This window comes from Gopherus evgoodei, chromosome 11 (assembly GCF_007399415.2).
Source record: "Gopherus evgoodei ecotype Sinaloan lineage chromosome 11, rGopEvg1_v1.p, whole genome shotgun sequence".
In the NCBI taxonomy this organism is placed as follows: domain Eukaryota; kingdom Metazoa; phylum Chordata; order Testudines; family Testudinidae; genus Gopherus; species Gopherus evgoodei.
The window spans coordinates 30,742,061-30,757,132 of NC_044332.1; the positions used below are offsets into that span (position 1 = coordinate 30,742,061).

Genomic DNA, 15,072 nt, shown 5'->3' on the forward strand with positions numbered 1-15,072 from the left:
TACCATATGAAACATGTCAGTGTTCAGGCTGCCTCCAGTTCTTGTGTGGGAATATAAGAGGCGCTTGCTTTCTGGGGGTGTGCTATTTGAGAAAGAAAGAAATTTAATACTACTAAATGCAGGCGGGGTCAGAGTGATGTAACAGGAAGCTCTGATGTTTCCCTTCTGCTGCTGATCACTTACAATCTGACAACCCTTCCAATTCTCCTCAGAGCAACCCCCCTCTCCACAGAAGACCAGAGTAACCTCTTACATTAGGATCATCAGGCTCTGATAAACTGGATTATACCCATCTTGCAGGATCAGATTGTAAGTCTCTTATCATTCTCCACCTTGCTGGGGGGAGGAGGAAGAATCACAATCTTTCATATATTGAAAGGCAAAAATCAAATTGAGATCCAAGAATTTATTTGAATTTTTTTCCAAAGGAACTGTGTTTGGTGAGTACAGATTAAAACAGATTTATTGTATTATTAAAGAAGAATGACATCCCTATGGCATCTGAATGATTTTATCAAAATGGATATTAATATTATAAGGAGGAACTGCTTGTTTTTTTAACCTGAGCATGTTGGTAATCTGCAGAGGTAGAGCTATAAGAAAAAAATTCTTTGTTTATGTTTTTTAGTGAACAAATGCTGAGCTGATTTTATAACTGATATTGTTAAAATATATAACAAATTAATCAAAAGTTGGATTGGTAAAAAGGATGATACAAACAAGACACCGAAGTCAGCCCTTAAAGTATCTTTCACAAATCCTAATATTAGCTGATCAGGTTTCAGTATTTGCATCTGGAGAGGATTAGGGCTTTACTGGTTGGGAAATAGTCCTTAAAACTAATTCAGGACAACTGGGGTTCTTTCAAGAGAGGAAGAATTAAGTGATAAAAGCAGAGCAGTTTTCTTTACTGGATTTTCTCCTAGTCTCACTGTCATTGTTATAATACAGGAGAAAGAGATTACATTTAAATTAGACCAGAATGACTCCTTGCTGCTTTATAACAGAATTTAAAAGGGTTCTGTCATTTTTAAGGAATAACTAACTTTGGTTTGTCAGTTTTTGGGTGAAGTTTTTTTCTTCTTCTTTTTCACGAGGTTTTCTTTCCCTACTAAATGTATGTGTGGCCGGGGAAGGGGTGATGTGTTGTCTATGGTGTTTTTTTTGTTTTGGTTTGGGGGGTGGTTTTTGTTTTGTTTTGGTGTTTTAGTTTTTCCTTCTGTGTTGATCAGTTTTAAAAAATGTTTCCTCCTTTCCCCAACTTATTAAACCATTGCAGTGTGGAAAACTGGAATTGTATGATTGGAGTGGGTACATTTTAGTATAAAGGGTTAAGCTAACGCTAAAGTTTGGTATCTATCTTGTTTGTCCTAGAGAGGATTAAACTTTCTAATTTAGAAGCAGTGTTTCCTGTCTGTATCCATGAAGCCACATTCCTATGATAGTTACCTTTGTTAATGAATTGCTGCATGTGTGTGTTTGTATGATTGGCGGGGGGAGCTGATGTCATGGATCATTAGACAGAAAACTCCCATGAAAATGTATGCTAGTACGGGAAATCTATGTTGAGAATAATATCGGCAACAGTGTACATATGAGATACAAATGAGACTTGTCCTGTGATCATTCAGTTAGCCAATGCTCACATTTTGAGGGTACTAATACTGGAAAATCATAGAAGAGTCTGTGTTGTTACTATCTTAATAAATTCACATTTATTACCTGGGGCCAAGCTCTACTCTCATTTACATCAGATTATCTTCACATATCATGGAACCTAGTCACTCATTTGCAACTATGGGGGATTTAACGATTAAGAATGATGCTTTATAAATTACTCAGTTATGCGCTCAGCTACACTGCCTCTAAATCTAGAGTAATTCCATTGAAATCAAAGGAGTTTCACTAATCTAAATCAGCATGACTGATAGTCGGTTTTATTGGCTGTATCTTTTCTTTAAAGCTGTGATTTTCAACCTCTTTTCATTTGTGTATCCCTAAAAATCTTCAACTGGAAATAGAGCTCTTTGGAAATCTATTACCTGCATATATAGTTCAATTCTGTTCAGTCCGGTTTTAGTTTGTCTTTCGCAGACCCCTTAGACATAATCTGCAGACCCCTGTTAAAAACTACTACTTTAAAGATCACACAAAAATCAGCAGCATGAGGGAGGATGTGTTCTGCTGTATGTTGTGTATCACTTCATATATATTTTCCATGTGTGATTAATGTAGCAGTTCAGACATCGTAATACTATCTATTTTAGGTACCGTGTTTTAGCCAGTTACTGTATTTATACAGTATTCTCTGAAGAATCTCATATGATTCTGCTTCCACTGAGGTCAAACTCTCAGTGATCTGAGGATTAATCCCAAACTCTTTATCTTACTTTGGCAATAAGTGTGGGGCAAAAGGCATTTAGTGTTGATAAAATCAAACAATAAAAAAATACAGAAATAAGTGCTAATGTTGTTTTAATTAACTGAATACTAGAAATAATTGGCTGCAACAACTGTTTCCAATAAATTGTTTAGGCTCCAATCTATCACAAGCTTAACTTTGCTCAAGTGAGTAGTACCAGAGACTTCAGCTGGACTTCTCACACCTGAAACATTAAGCATGTGTGTAAGTGTTTACAGGAGCAAGTTCCGAATCTAAAATGATTAGCATATTTAATATGTGATAACCAACCAGTGGTGCTGAGTGGTTTGGCTCAAATGATTTGATGTACAAAAGAAAAGTATTAAGTATACCTGACTACAAACCATGGGTATGACCAAATATAGGACCAAGTTCTGTGGTACTCAACATCCTGATTCTCCCAGGCTTACTCTAGCTGTGACACCTTGCTCAGTGATGTAACCAAACACATGTTGACCTGCGGCAGGCAAAACTCCCATTGACTTCAGTGGCAGGTCTGCTCAATTTTCAGAAATACAAGATTTGTCCCAACAAACTTTTTTTTTTTCTGATTTGGCACAACAGATAAAGTCCTGGCCCCACTGAAGTCCATGGGAGTTCTTCCACTGACCAGCATTTCACCAAAGGTGTGCATGTTATAGTTAGTTTTAGTTTTGTGCTGAGGAATTAACTGCATCACAGACATCAGGATGTAAGGATGTCTCCCCTCACAGGCTGCTGATAGACATTTTTTAGTAATTTCAATTTTTTTTTATATTGATTATTCATTTTAAGTCTGGAAGTATTGAGTAAACTTGTTTAATCAAAATTCAGTGGGGGTTAGATTCTGCCCTGCATATGCCTGGTGAGCAGTGCCTGATTCTCTGAGGAGTTCCAGTGATTTCAGCGGGACTGCTCATGGAGTAAGTTACTACTTGACGTGAGTAAAGGTGTCTGAATCCAGATAGCAGGAAATAAAGAATTAAACTGGCCCCTGCCAATACTTGCTCAGTTTAGTTCTTGCAAATGCAAGTAGTTCCATTGCCTGCTGTACAACTACTCGGGTGTGAGGCTTCTGTAGCACTGGGCCCACAAAGCTTTCATAAATCACGAAGGCAAACCTATTTGAATACTTCAGTAACAAGCAAATACTGAACTCAGTCTGTTTCCAATGTTAAAGTATATGCAGTGATATTAAAAATATACACCTCTATCCCTATATAAGGCTGTCCTTGGGAGCCAAAAAATCTTACCACATTATAAGTGAAACCATGTAATATAGAACTTGCTTTGATCTGCCGGAGTGCACAGCCCCACCCCCCTGGAGCACTGCTTTACCGCATTATATCCAAATTTGTGTTATATCGGGTGCGTTATATCAGGGTAGAAGTGTATTTCTAGTAAGTTTTATAGTAAATATTAAAAGTGCCTTGTGCTACTTCATGAGCGATTTCAATGAAAAGTTAGTGTCTACATTTCTGTAGGCTACTTAACTTGCGCTTTTTTAAAGAAGTTATTCTCTTCTGTTCATTTGTTTAGTTTTCTTGGTTTTAGTAGTAAAATTCCTTCTATGCATACTGTTTAGCTGTTATTTATGAATGTATACAGAATACTGGAATAAACTCACAGCCCAAATTGACCTCTGCTGTAAAAGCATGTACAATAACTTGTCATTGATGGTGCATCAACTTTAGATCAAAAATGTACTTGATTAAGAGCAGCAAAGAATCCTGTGGCACCTTATAGACTAACAGAGGTTTTGGAGCATGAGCTTTCGTAGGTGAATACCTACTTCGTCAGATGCATGCATGCAGACGTGCATCTGACGAAGTATTCACCTACGAAAGCTCATGCTCCAAAACCTCTGTTAGTCTATAAAGTGCCACAGGATTCTTTGCTGCTTTTACAGATCCAGACTAACACGGCTACCCCTCTGATACTTGATTAAGAGATATGCTTATTGAAAACACCTTCCCTAGGCTTAGTTTCTCAGTTAGGAGGGGAAATGTTTAAGACTTTAACGTATAACATGTCAGAATTTTGGAATTTATTCTAGCACAGCATTGAGTTTAGGAACAAGTGAATAGTTCTACAACCAGATTACACTTGGTTTTTGTCAAGAAAATAGCTGTTAAATAAGAAAAACCTGATAGGTTTTTGTTGTTGTCCGCACCATGCTGTTTTTCATTCATGATTTGATTAATGATTTCTTAAATAATCAGAGATATTCTGTTTTTAAAAGATGTCATGCAAATTGGATCTAACCCGGTTTGTCCATTCAAATCCTGTGTTCTTCAGGAAAAAAAATACAAGGCACAAGGATCAATATTTGAAATTGAATACAGTTCAGTGCCATTCTTGTTTTTTACGAACCAGATAAACATGGAAAATTTGTCCCATTAATGTTCAAACTCCTTTCTCTTTAAATTTAAAATTTGCTACAATACCTTATTTTTAGTCAGATATTTTCAGTATAATATAAATACATTACACAGAGCAAAGCAGAAATTAGACCATTCCTTATCTCATTTCTGTTTAGAGAACTCTAAATGCTCCAGAATTATAAACATGAATTAAATTAGCTTTCATCAAGTATCTTTGCTTTTGAAGCATTTTCTTTGTTCTATTCTTGAAACACAGGCAGACTTGGAAGAGTTAACTTTTGCATTTTCAATCAAGTCTTTTGTTTTCTTATTTCTCCTGCATGTCTGCCTTTGGTTCCTCTGGCTTGTTTATGGTGTTTACATTTCCCCAGAAAAGCTATTCTTTTTTCTGCCCTACCTCTGTGCAAACACTTTTAATCATTGCTACAGTATATATTGTCCAGTAGGACTAAAGTGATTTATTTAGAGCTGCTTTCCCAGGATAAGATACAGTTGAAATTCATTATTTCTAAAGTGAACTAAGCCTTAAAAAAATGGCTTTACTTAAACTAAGTAATGTTTACTGCAACTCAGAAGGTATAAATCAGCATATCTTTGTTGAACTCAAAGAAAATGTCCCATTTTATACCAGCTGAGGATCTGTTCCAAGAAGTTCAGTTTCCATGGGACATCATTAAACCATACCTGACAAATAAACAACTAATGGAATGTTAGAAGACGTCAATTGATATATGGCTAGATCCTGCATGTCTTACTCAAGCAAATTCCCCCTGAGTTCAGGGAGAATTTTGTCTGCGTAAGCACTGCAGAATATAGCTTGTATTAGTCAGGCTCAAATTGGAATATCAAGGTCTATGAATTAAACACAGTGATAATGACACTTTTTTTCTAAAGAATATTCTATAGAGGTTTTTTATTTTTAAAACAATGATCTCTTTAGTGTTTAGTAAATTGTATTTGCTCTTAATAGTCTTATTCATACCATAGTAATTAAAACCCTTCTTTCAACATTATCTAGGGCTCTTTAATGCTAATTCCAAATTTGAAAACTGCAGGAACTGTAGTAGTATGAAATTATATAAAATGGAACTCTTTATATTCTTATTTGTCTCTTTTGTGTGTATAATGATGATGGCTGTTATAGAAAATCATTGTAGGTAGTAATTGATTTGAGTGCATTAAGCTATTGATTAATCAGTATACTTTGGTGGGTAGAGGGGAGAACCTAACACCACTTAAAATATTGTGCAGGGATCTCCTTTGTAGTTAGATTTGTATGGATTTTCATTTGTTTTGTGATTTTAAAAAATATTTATTTCCATCTGTCTCTAGCAGCAAAACTGTAATTTGTTTCCAACATCTTATGTCCAATAATTCTCATTTGATGTATTTCAATGACTATCTTAACAGAGTGAGCCTCTTACCCTGCTTTGCCATGAATGGGATTGGGTATTTCAGTGAATACCTGCTATACACAGAAAAGGAAATTGTTGTACAACCTTATTTTACTATACAAACATACATTTTCAGGGATGATCATGCAGCCTTCTGTATAATGGGGACATCCACCCTTCTGTTCATTGAATCCAGCAGGTGTCTCTCTGGGGTCTAAAAGTGAGAAATATTTTAGAAACTAGTATAAATCTGAGATTTGGGGCAGAATGTACAATTGAAAAATGATCCCATTATCAGGCATTTTCCAAGATGATTTCTCAAGCATGCCATTTTGCATCTTAGGTTATTTTGTTTTGCTATATCCCATCTTGCCAGTGTTCAGTATCCCTTCCGAATTTTGAAATCATGATAAAATACAACTGTAGATCTGCATCTGGTGCAGGATGAGAAATTTCAACCCCGAAGCTCAGTTTCGAGCCAGGGAAGGTATTGGAACCAGCTTTGTTTCTAATATTACTAATAGCGTCAGTGAGGATATACTATTTGTACTCATTTTACAGTAAGTTCCAGAAGTCTTCCTTGCAAACCCAAATTCTCATTTTAGTCAGTGGGAAGGTTGGTCGCACAAGTGACAGATTTGCAGTTATTCTGAGCCCAGTAAGATGCTTTGCAGTAGGTTATCATGAACTTGTGTTTACTGAGACAATCCGTACATTGTTTTCTATTTGATTTTTGCTCAGAGTGACATTATGTCTCTTTCCTTGTAAAAATATTTTGAGTAGAGGAACTTTTACACATCTACCAATTCATTAGAACAAAAAAGACAACTCAACACTTTTGCAAGTAAAAGAGTCACGTCTGTGTGCTGCTGAGATAATTTGAGGGCTATGTATGATGTGTTCATTATGTTCTGGTGGGTTTTAAGTTGGATGTATAAATTCATATTGCAATGGACAGAAGCACAGTTGTTCTCAGTCAGTGCATTGCCAGAAAGTATTCCTTTATGTCTACTTCTTCTATACTGTATAGATATATTTTCCTGACCATTTCAATTCCCCCCCGATTTAAATGATGAAGTTGTACTTTGTGGCTGTTTGATTCCTTTATAGAGGAGGCTACAGATATTGTTGTTTATAGTCCATGAACTTAGATGGCAAAGTTATACCCATATGACTGTATAAGGGGTGTACACTGAATGGAATGCCTCACTAGCCTTCTTTGGAAACCTGCCCAGCAAATTCTGTGATGCCTTAGTCTACCTATAAGTGAGACCAGAGTGCACATGATATTAATAAATGGAAAGACTGATGAATCTCAAGGTTATGCTGTTAGCTGAAAAGTTCTAAGAACAATTGGCAATACAAGCCTGTAGCTTCACTGCAAAGATGCTGTGTCATACACAGGCCCCCGGCAAAGAGTACAGTGTTCTTTGTGAAGAACTCTCAACTCAGACCTGACAAACTCACTATACCAAACACATGCCTTGCAGGGTATTTATGCATAAAGAGTAACATGTAAGGTATCTATAGGGAGTTCATAACTTGTCAAGATTCATAAACATTGTGAGATTTATGTATGGGTAACATTTTAGGAATAATATAACTATCCTGAAAATATGCTATATGGATTTGGAGTAAAAGTTAATGACCAGGGGGATAATATGTCTTGGTGATGTTCCATCCTAGCAGGAAGGATGGATATCACAGAGGAATGCTTCAAAGACATTCAGGAACTGGGCTGCATCTATTGTTCCCCTGCAGGGTAAAGACCGGGCTGGCATAGCCTGAAAGAGAGAGCTTGAGTGGCTAATGGGCTGGTGGTCTTAGCCACCATGGCACGGGTTGTCTCACTAGAAGTGGGAGCTTACAAGGAGACTCTCAGTCCTAAGTACCCACAGAACCATCACAAGTGTTAAATATCATTTATCTTACACAGTTACGGAACTTGTAACTTCGTTAAACAGTCCTGTTTCCTTTCTTTCCCTACTCTTTTTCCTCTTTAAGCCCCCATCCTGTTCCGTTTTTATTCTGTTCCATTTCCTTTCCTGTGATGATGTCCAGTGAGTCATTTTGCCAGGCATTAACAGGACAGCTTGACAACACGTCCAAAAGCTTATCCTATACTGGCTCATGTATCTGAAACTAACCTCTGCTGTATCCTTCTTTTAAATAAAAGATAAGTGTCTGCTCTTAACACACATCTAGCGCCTGGGGAGAGGAAACGCTTTCTGCAAATGACTGTACAATGAAAAGGAGAAATTCACAGCCATTGCATCCTTCTTGAAAGCCATTCTTGAGAAGAGAGACTCATCTATTGTAACTAGGGTTGACAACTTTCTAATTGCACAAAAGCAAACATCACTTCCTCGCCCCTTCTCCGAGGTCCCACCCCCCGCTCACTCCATCCCCTCTTCCTCTATCACTCACTGTCCCCCACAATCACTCACTTTCAACGGGCTGGGGCAGGGGTTTGAGGTGTGAGAGGGCTGCAGCTTGGGGTGTGGGCTCTTGGGTGGGGCCCGGGATGAGGAGTTTGGGGTGCAGGAGGGGGCTAAGGGCTGGAGCAGGTGGTTGGGCTTTGGGAGGGAGATTGGGTGCAAGAGGGGATGCAGGGTCTCAGTGGTGCTTACTGTGGCTCCCAGGAAGTGGCCGCCAGGTGCAGGTGCGATCAGGGAAGCTCCGTGCGCTGTCCCCCACCCCAAGCACCGCCTCAGCATCAGCTTCCCTGAATGCGCCTGCAACTAGGGGCTGCAGGGGCGTGCTGGTTGCTTCTGGGAGCTGTGTGGAGCCATGGCAGGTGGGGAGCCTGCCTTAGCCCCACCACGTCACTGACTGGACTTTTAATGGCCTAGTCAACCGTGCTGACCGGAACTGACCGGGTCCGTTTATGACCGGGCATTCCGGTCAAAAACTGGATGCTTGGCAACCCATAACTGGATGCATTTGGCAACCAAGATTTTTTAACTGATTTAATAAAGCTCAGATTCCTCTTTCAATGTTATTTTGGTATGTTCAGTTGGTTACTATTTCCTATTTCTCTTGTTAAATGTGGTCTTTATTGCACCATATTACTCTTTACTGGCCCAGTTCAGCACTGCATTTAAGCACATGGTTAAGGCCCATTGGTGTCAATCAGAAAAAACAAGTGCTTAATGTAGTTTGAGTGCTCTGATTCTCCCCAGTTGTTGCAGAACTCATGCTCATCCATCAGTTACTACTAATGAAGATCTGAAAGCTTCTGTTGCTTTTATCATAATGAGCATTTTACCATGTCTCCTAAGTCATAACAGCCTGATTAATATTGACATTAAAATTAGATGTCAGTGCAAAAAATAGAAATGCTGCAAAACTGTCTTAGATCATCCCTATTCTAATTTTTTTTTAAAGAAATAAAACTGTCTGTAGAAATAACAAGAAACTGTTGGTTGGAAAGCCAAACAAGTAGGCACTGGGAGCAGTCTCTCCTTTTTATTTATTCATGCTATCTTATTGCCTTTTGGGGTCCAAGGATTCCCTCAGCACTCTGTCAGTTATTTTCTCCCATTGTAGCAACTTAATTTCTGGCAAAAAGAAGCGCATAGGGCTATCTTCAAACCTCACCAGTTTCATTCCTGTATTGGCTAGAGAGGCCACTGCAGCATGTTATGAGAGTTCTTTCCCTCCCGCAGATGCTGAATGTAGCGCCTCTGCAGTACTGCTAGATTCCAGCTGATCAGGGAACAATCCTGAATCTCTCACTTTGTAGCACTAGCCCCTGGGCCAGCTGCCTGACCCTCTATTTTTCTTAAATTATTTCCCAGACACTATAAAAATATACAACAAAGAAGAGCTCAATGAGAGCTTTTTGTGGAAAGTCAAGGGCAGAATTTGGCCTATAGAGTTCAGCTTGGCACATTTTATTTAGTGATATGGAGATAATACCAATCTGCTGACATGCTAAGCTTCCTCTAGGAGTCACATTACAATACAGTGAAGGACATGGCAGTACTTCAGGATCAGTCTGATGGATAGCAAAATGACTGTACTCACCGTGGTTGGCAGGTACTCCAGTGTGTGTGTGTGGGTACTGGAATATTTTGAAAGAGTACCAGCAATGCAACTGAATTTACACTGGTGGTGTGGAATCAGGACCCAGAGGTTCTAGATTCAGGAAAGATTTTAGGCCCCATTTCCAATTAATGTTCTCAGCCTACTGGAAGAAAAATAATAATCCCAGAAAGATGATCCAGTGTGATGAAATTCGCATTCTAGCAGCTGCCTCTTTCATAACCTTACCTCCTCAGAACAGGATGCTATATTGATAACCACCATCACCATCCCTCCCTAACCCGTGTGTTTTTTAAAAATCCTCAGTCAGACCCCAAAAATCATGGGATTATCCTAAATATCATGAAATTTTAAAATATTTTTTTCTAAATTTAACCTAGTTTTGATCCTTTAGGGTTCATGTGTTCAACTTTTCTCCCCAACTATGTAGGCTAGAAACATTCTGTGTGTCTATGAAAGCTCAAGAGTCTCACAATTAGGTGTCTATAGAAGTTGGGGCTTTAATAAAAACACTGAATATGTAAGAACATCATGAGACAATAAAATCAGAGATCGGCAGCACTGAATCTGATAAAAGTATTGAAAATGGGGGAGATTAAAGCAAATGAGGGAAGTAACAATGACTAATGGAGTGATGGGGGCACATATGGATTGTAGGCTTAAAATACAGTCTTCATAGAAGAATAGAAAGTTCCTTCAGGACAAAATAATTGAACGGAAGGTCTCTGGCCACCATAGGTTTAAATCCTTGAAGGATCCCTCTGCTCTGCTCATATATTTAGGGCCATCTGTCCAAGCTGAACCAAGAACTCCACAAGCCTTCATAAACTGCTGCCACTTCTTTACATTCACACACGAATAAAATGATGCAGTTGATTATGACATGAGCTCACAGTAGTGTTGTTATGTTTCTCATGTATGATGTATTTTCGTGTACACAATATTTTAATCCAGCAACAAAACAATTGGAATGAGTTCTGGAGTTTAGCAGATGGTTAATTAGAACACCATGGGCTCCTCTGTTCCTGTTGACTCAAGGTATGTCTGAACAGAGAGAAGGTATGTGAACTTTTATCTAGGTCATTACAAGATTTTAGCTGTCTATTACAGTGATTTTTTTATTGAATTACATATAGATTCTAATATGTTAAGGCTAAAGCAAAAAGAATTCAGTGTTTATTTGGTATCTTTGTCTTCCTGGGGATAATAGAGCCGCATAATATAGAAGTGGAAGAGCTCTATTCGCTGATCCATTTCATATCGATGCCAGTGAAGGATTCTTCCCTATTTTATATTTATTAGTACAATCAGGCTAGTCTTAAATATGTCAAGTGATGAGGCTTCCATGATATCTCTTGGGCGTACAATACATTTAGTTGTCATGACATTTTTCTTGAGATTTAGTCTAGAGTTTTCCTTTCAGCCCTATTCTTTCTAATCATATACTGTCTTCAAATGCAAAATAATTCCTCTCCCTCCTTTTGGTATTAACAAATATTTAAAAGATGTAATAATATCTACCTTTAATCATCTTGTAACTAAGACATATTTCTCTTTCCCCAGCACACCTAGCCCCACACCAATTTAGATGGTCCCTTCAATTTGTCAAATTTTTTTTGGTCATAAAGGTGTCAAAATTGAACACACTGGTGTTACCTCTGTCTTGTGACATGTCTGAATGTGAATCCCAAAACTGTGTGGGATCCTCTGCTGCCCTGTAGCTGCAATAAAAATCTGCTGATTGGTTGTTCTATAGGACTAAGAGCTACTATAGGATAGCCAACAGAGTGTTGTTTTCTTGTGCAATCTTACTATAAACCAGCTATGTTTCCTTCAGTAATCTGTGGTCTATTATAAGTGTTGTAAGACTATTACTATAAATGTTCTTCTATGGAAAGTTCTAACTGAATGGTAAAATCATTGTATTAAAAGATTCTGGAGAAAAAAATCTGTTCGATATTTTTACTTGTATCATCACTGGTAGCTGTAAATATGTGTTAATGTAATAAGGAGATGGGTAGGAAAACTTACTAACAAACTAAATTAGTTCTAGTGTAATTAGCAAAATAAAAATAAGTAAGAATATCTCAGTCTGTTGACTTTGGAGTTCTGAACAGATGTGAAATTTCAAGAAATAGTTATTTTTATACACAAGAAAATAGTTTCTGTCCCTGTCTCAGGTTTAGCCCCCTTTAATGTTTCAGTGTGGAAGGTATTTTTGGCCTTCTGGAGTTCAGCCATTCTCCAGTGCAATTGGGCCCATGTTTGCTAATAAAACTGCACACAACTTTGAAAAATGTATGCAAAAATTGATCCTTTCTGAATTTGTAAAAAAATGTCAAAATCTTGGAATTTGAAGGAGTAACATTTTATCATTCAGGTTTCATGCTCCTCTGCCTCTGATTTTAGTAATGAACTTCTTTCTTTCCTACTTAGGCTAAAGTCTTAATACATTTGTAATGATCTTGACAAAAATTTAGTAACTTTTACTGTATACCAACTTTGGCTGTGTGGCCTGGTCCAGATTAAAGCTGACGGGTATTTAGAGGTTAAGATGAGTATTTGCAGTGAAAATTGTCATTAAAACATAAGGTTTTAGTAAAGTGGCTCTTACCCTCTAGCCATGAAAGGAGAGAGGAGTTTATCATCTGTTGACGGATCCAGGCTGGCGTGAGAATACAGAAAGAGGGACTGCCACCTTTGTAGCATGTTTCTCCCCTTTCCCTTGAGGATTCCACAGGGTGTCAGTGCCGTACAGTCTAGATCCTACATCACTATAGTCTATGGGAGTTTTTCCACTGATGTCAGTGGGTGCAGGATTGGGTCTGGATGGAAAGAAAGTGGGTGAAAAGTGGGAGCTAGCAGCTCACCACTACTACAGAGCCTGTAGAAACCATATGCTGCTTCCACCATCTGAAATTTGGGCTCTGTGCATTGGGCAGCTTCCTTCTCCTTGAGAGAGATCCAAGGACATTCCTGGTTCGGGCAACATGATTCCTGCAAGAACTGTTTGACTATGGGCTAATAGGAAATGAAGGAGTCAGGCAATGTTGTGGAAGTGAGGGGCCTCTGGTAGTTCTTGATGTGGGAATTCCCAGGCTCTTTCATAATGGGGTGAATTTCAGGAATTACCATGTTGGTGAGAATTTTGATCCTGGTGACAACTGAAAGTGTTCCCCAGTATACATAAATGCTTTATCTTAAGTAATATCTGAAAATGAATGTGGTGGTCTCATTCTTGTCCCTAGAGAGCAATTTATCTGTATAACAAAGACAACTTAATATGGAATTCTTGGTTGTCCTTGTGTAATAGTTGGCAAGGACTGGAAAATTAAGGGTGTTGCATATCAGAAGTGAGGTCAACAGAGCTGTGAGGAGAAGCTTGTCTAACACTTACTTATCCTACTGGATGACTTGCTCAACCCATTGCTATTCCTTCATGTAAAAGAACAAGGGAAAAATCCAGTGATTTTAAATTTATTCAACAAACAATATCCAAATAGACAGCTTCAGTTCTCGATGGATCTTATAGAATAAGACAATTAAAATCTAAACTAGTGGCAAGTGCCAGTGGAAGAGTTTTGAGTGAACTTCATACATCGAAACCTTTTCCAAATTGTTAACTATGGTCAGGTTTGCCATGGGCCTCTTGTTGAAACTGGCAGGGCTGACAATGGTTTTTTTACCCCTCCAAATCTCCCAAATGCACTGCATTCAACCTTTGAGCCTGATCTTGCATTACCCCTCCAGATGCAAGTAGAGTTTACTCAGACAAGCCATCCCATGTTCTTAAGTGCAACTACTTGCATGAGTAAGCACTACACAGCAGAAGTAAGTTTGCAAAATCAACAACAATTCAGAGGAACTTGATGATAGAACAAGGAATTAGTGGTTACATGAGGAAGAAAGCAAGCCAATATTGAAGAATATATATGTATGAAATACAAAGTGTGTCCATTTGCCAGTGGAGACAGACCTATTTCAAGTGATGAATCATGTGGGTAATTTAGTTTTTATTTACTAAGCATGAAGTTACTGAATATCTATTTAGTAAAGAATACAGAAATACTGCATGGCGGAGAAAGGAGTGTGAAAGTTGCTTAATTTTAAAAATAAAGCAGCTAATTTATAGCTGTCAACAACATTTTTGTCACTGCATGCTCGTTATGTGTTCCTTCTAGAATATCCATGCCAATCTATAAGTGCATCTAGGCAGGCAATTATATTAAAAACAACTCAAGGAGTATTTTGTAGAGAGCAATTTTGCCCACGGCCTTTCAGTGAGTAAAAGAACATTTGGAAAAATTAGGAATAAAATATGATCTAACATGGGGCTTCCTACAGTTACATGGGGTTATTTTAAATTAACTAGGTCTCCTTAGAAAGCAACTAGCTGAAAAAGCTCACAGAATTTGCTTACGTATCTTATTCTGTTCATGGCTCAAATATTACTAATAGGGCAATTTATCCACTGGCATAAACTGGTGGAGCTCAACAGGTGCAACCTAGATGTGCAAGATTTACATCCACAGAGAATTAGACCCAATGGCTTTTAAAATGTTGACATTCCTACATGAAAAATTTTAAGACTTCAAAGAATGTTTGCTAGGATATCTGGAACTATCATTCTGCAATCCAGTTCTAATTGTGGAAGTTGATTTCATATTAGCAACCGGAAGAGAAGTAGGACTCTATATATAATCTGAAAATGATTAATATGTCTACTTGTGCAGCTAACTTACAAAACAGTGGGTATTTGATTTAAAGCATACCCCTGTAGATAGCAGTGTTCTAATAAATGATCACAAATAGGCATAGGGTGGGATAAATTCAGCTTGTCACAGGC

The 15,072-nt window shown here is 38.0% G+C and overlaps 1 protein-coding gene across 3 annotated transcripts in view; it reads left to right on the forward strand.

The window, feature by feature from the left end:
- The first annotated feature begins 177 nt into the window (after positions 1-177).
- CALCRL (calcitonin receptor like receptor) overlaps positions 178-15,072 on the forward strand; it is a 110,198-nt gene continuing 95,303 nt past the window's right edge. For 2 of the 3 annotated variants that reach the window (XM_030580746.1, XM_030580745.1), the window contains exon 1: positions 178-309. The gene's annotated coding sequence lies outside the window, so the exon portion shown is untranslated. Of the gene's footprint in view, positions 441-15,072 lie in introns of all 3 variants that reach the window. The other variant, XM_030580744.1, reaches the window with a different exon arrangement.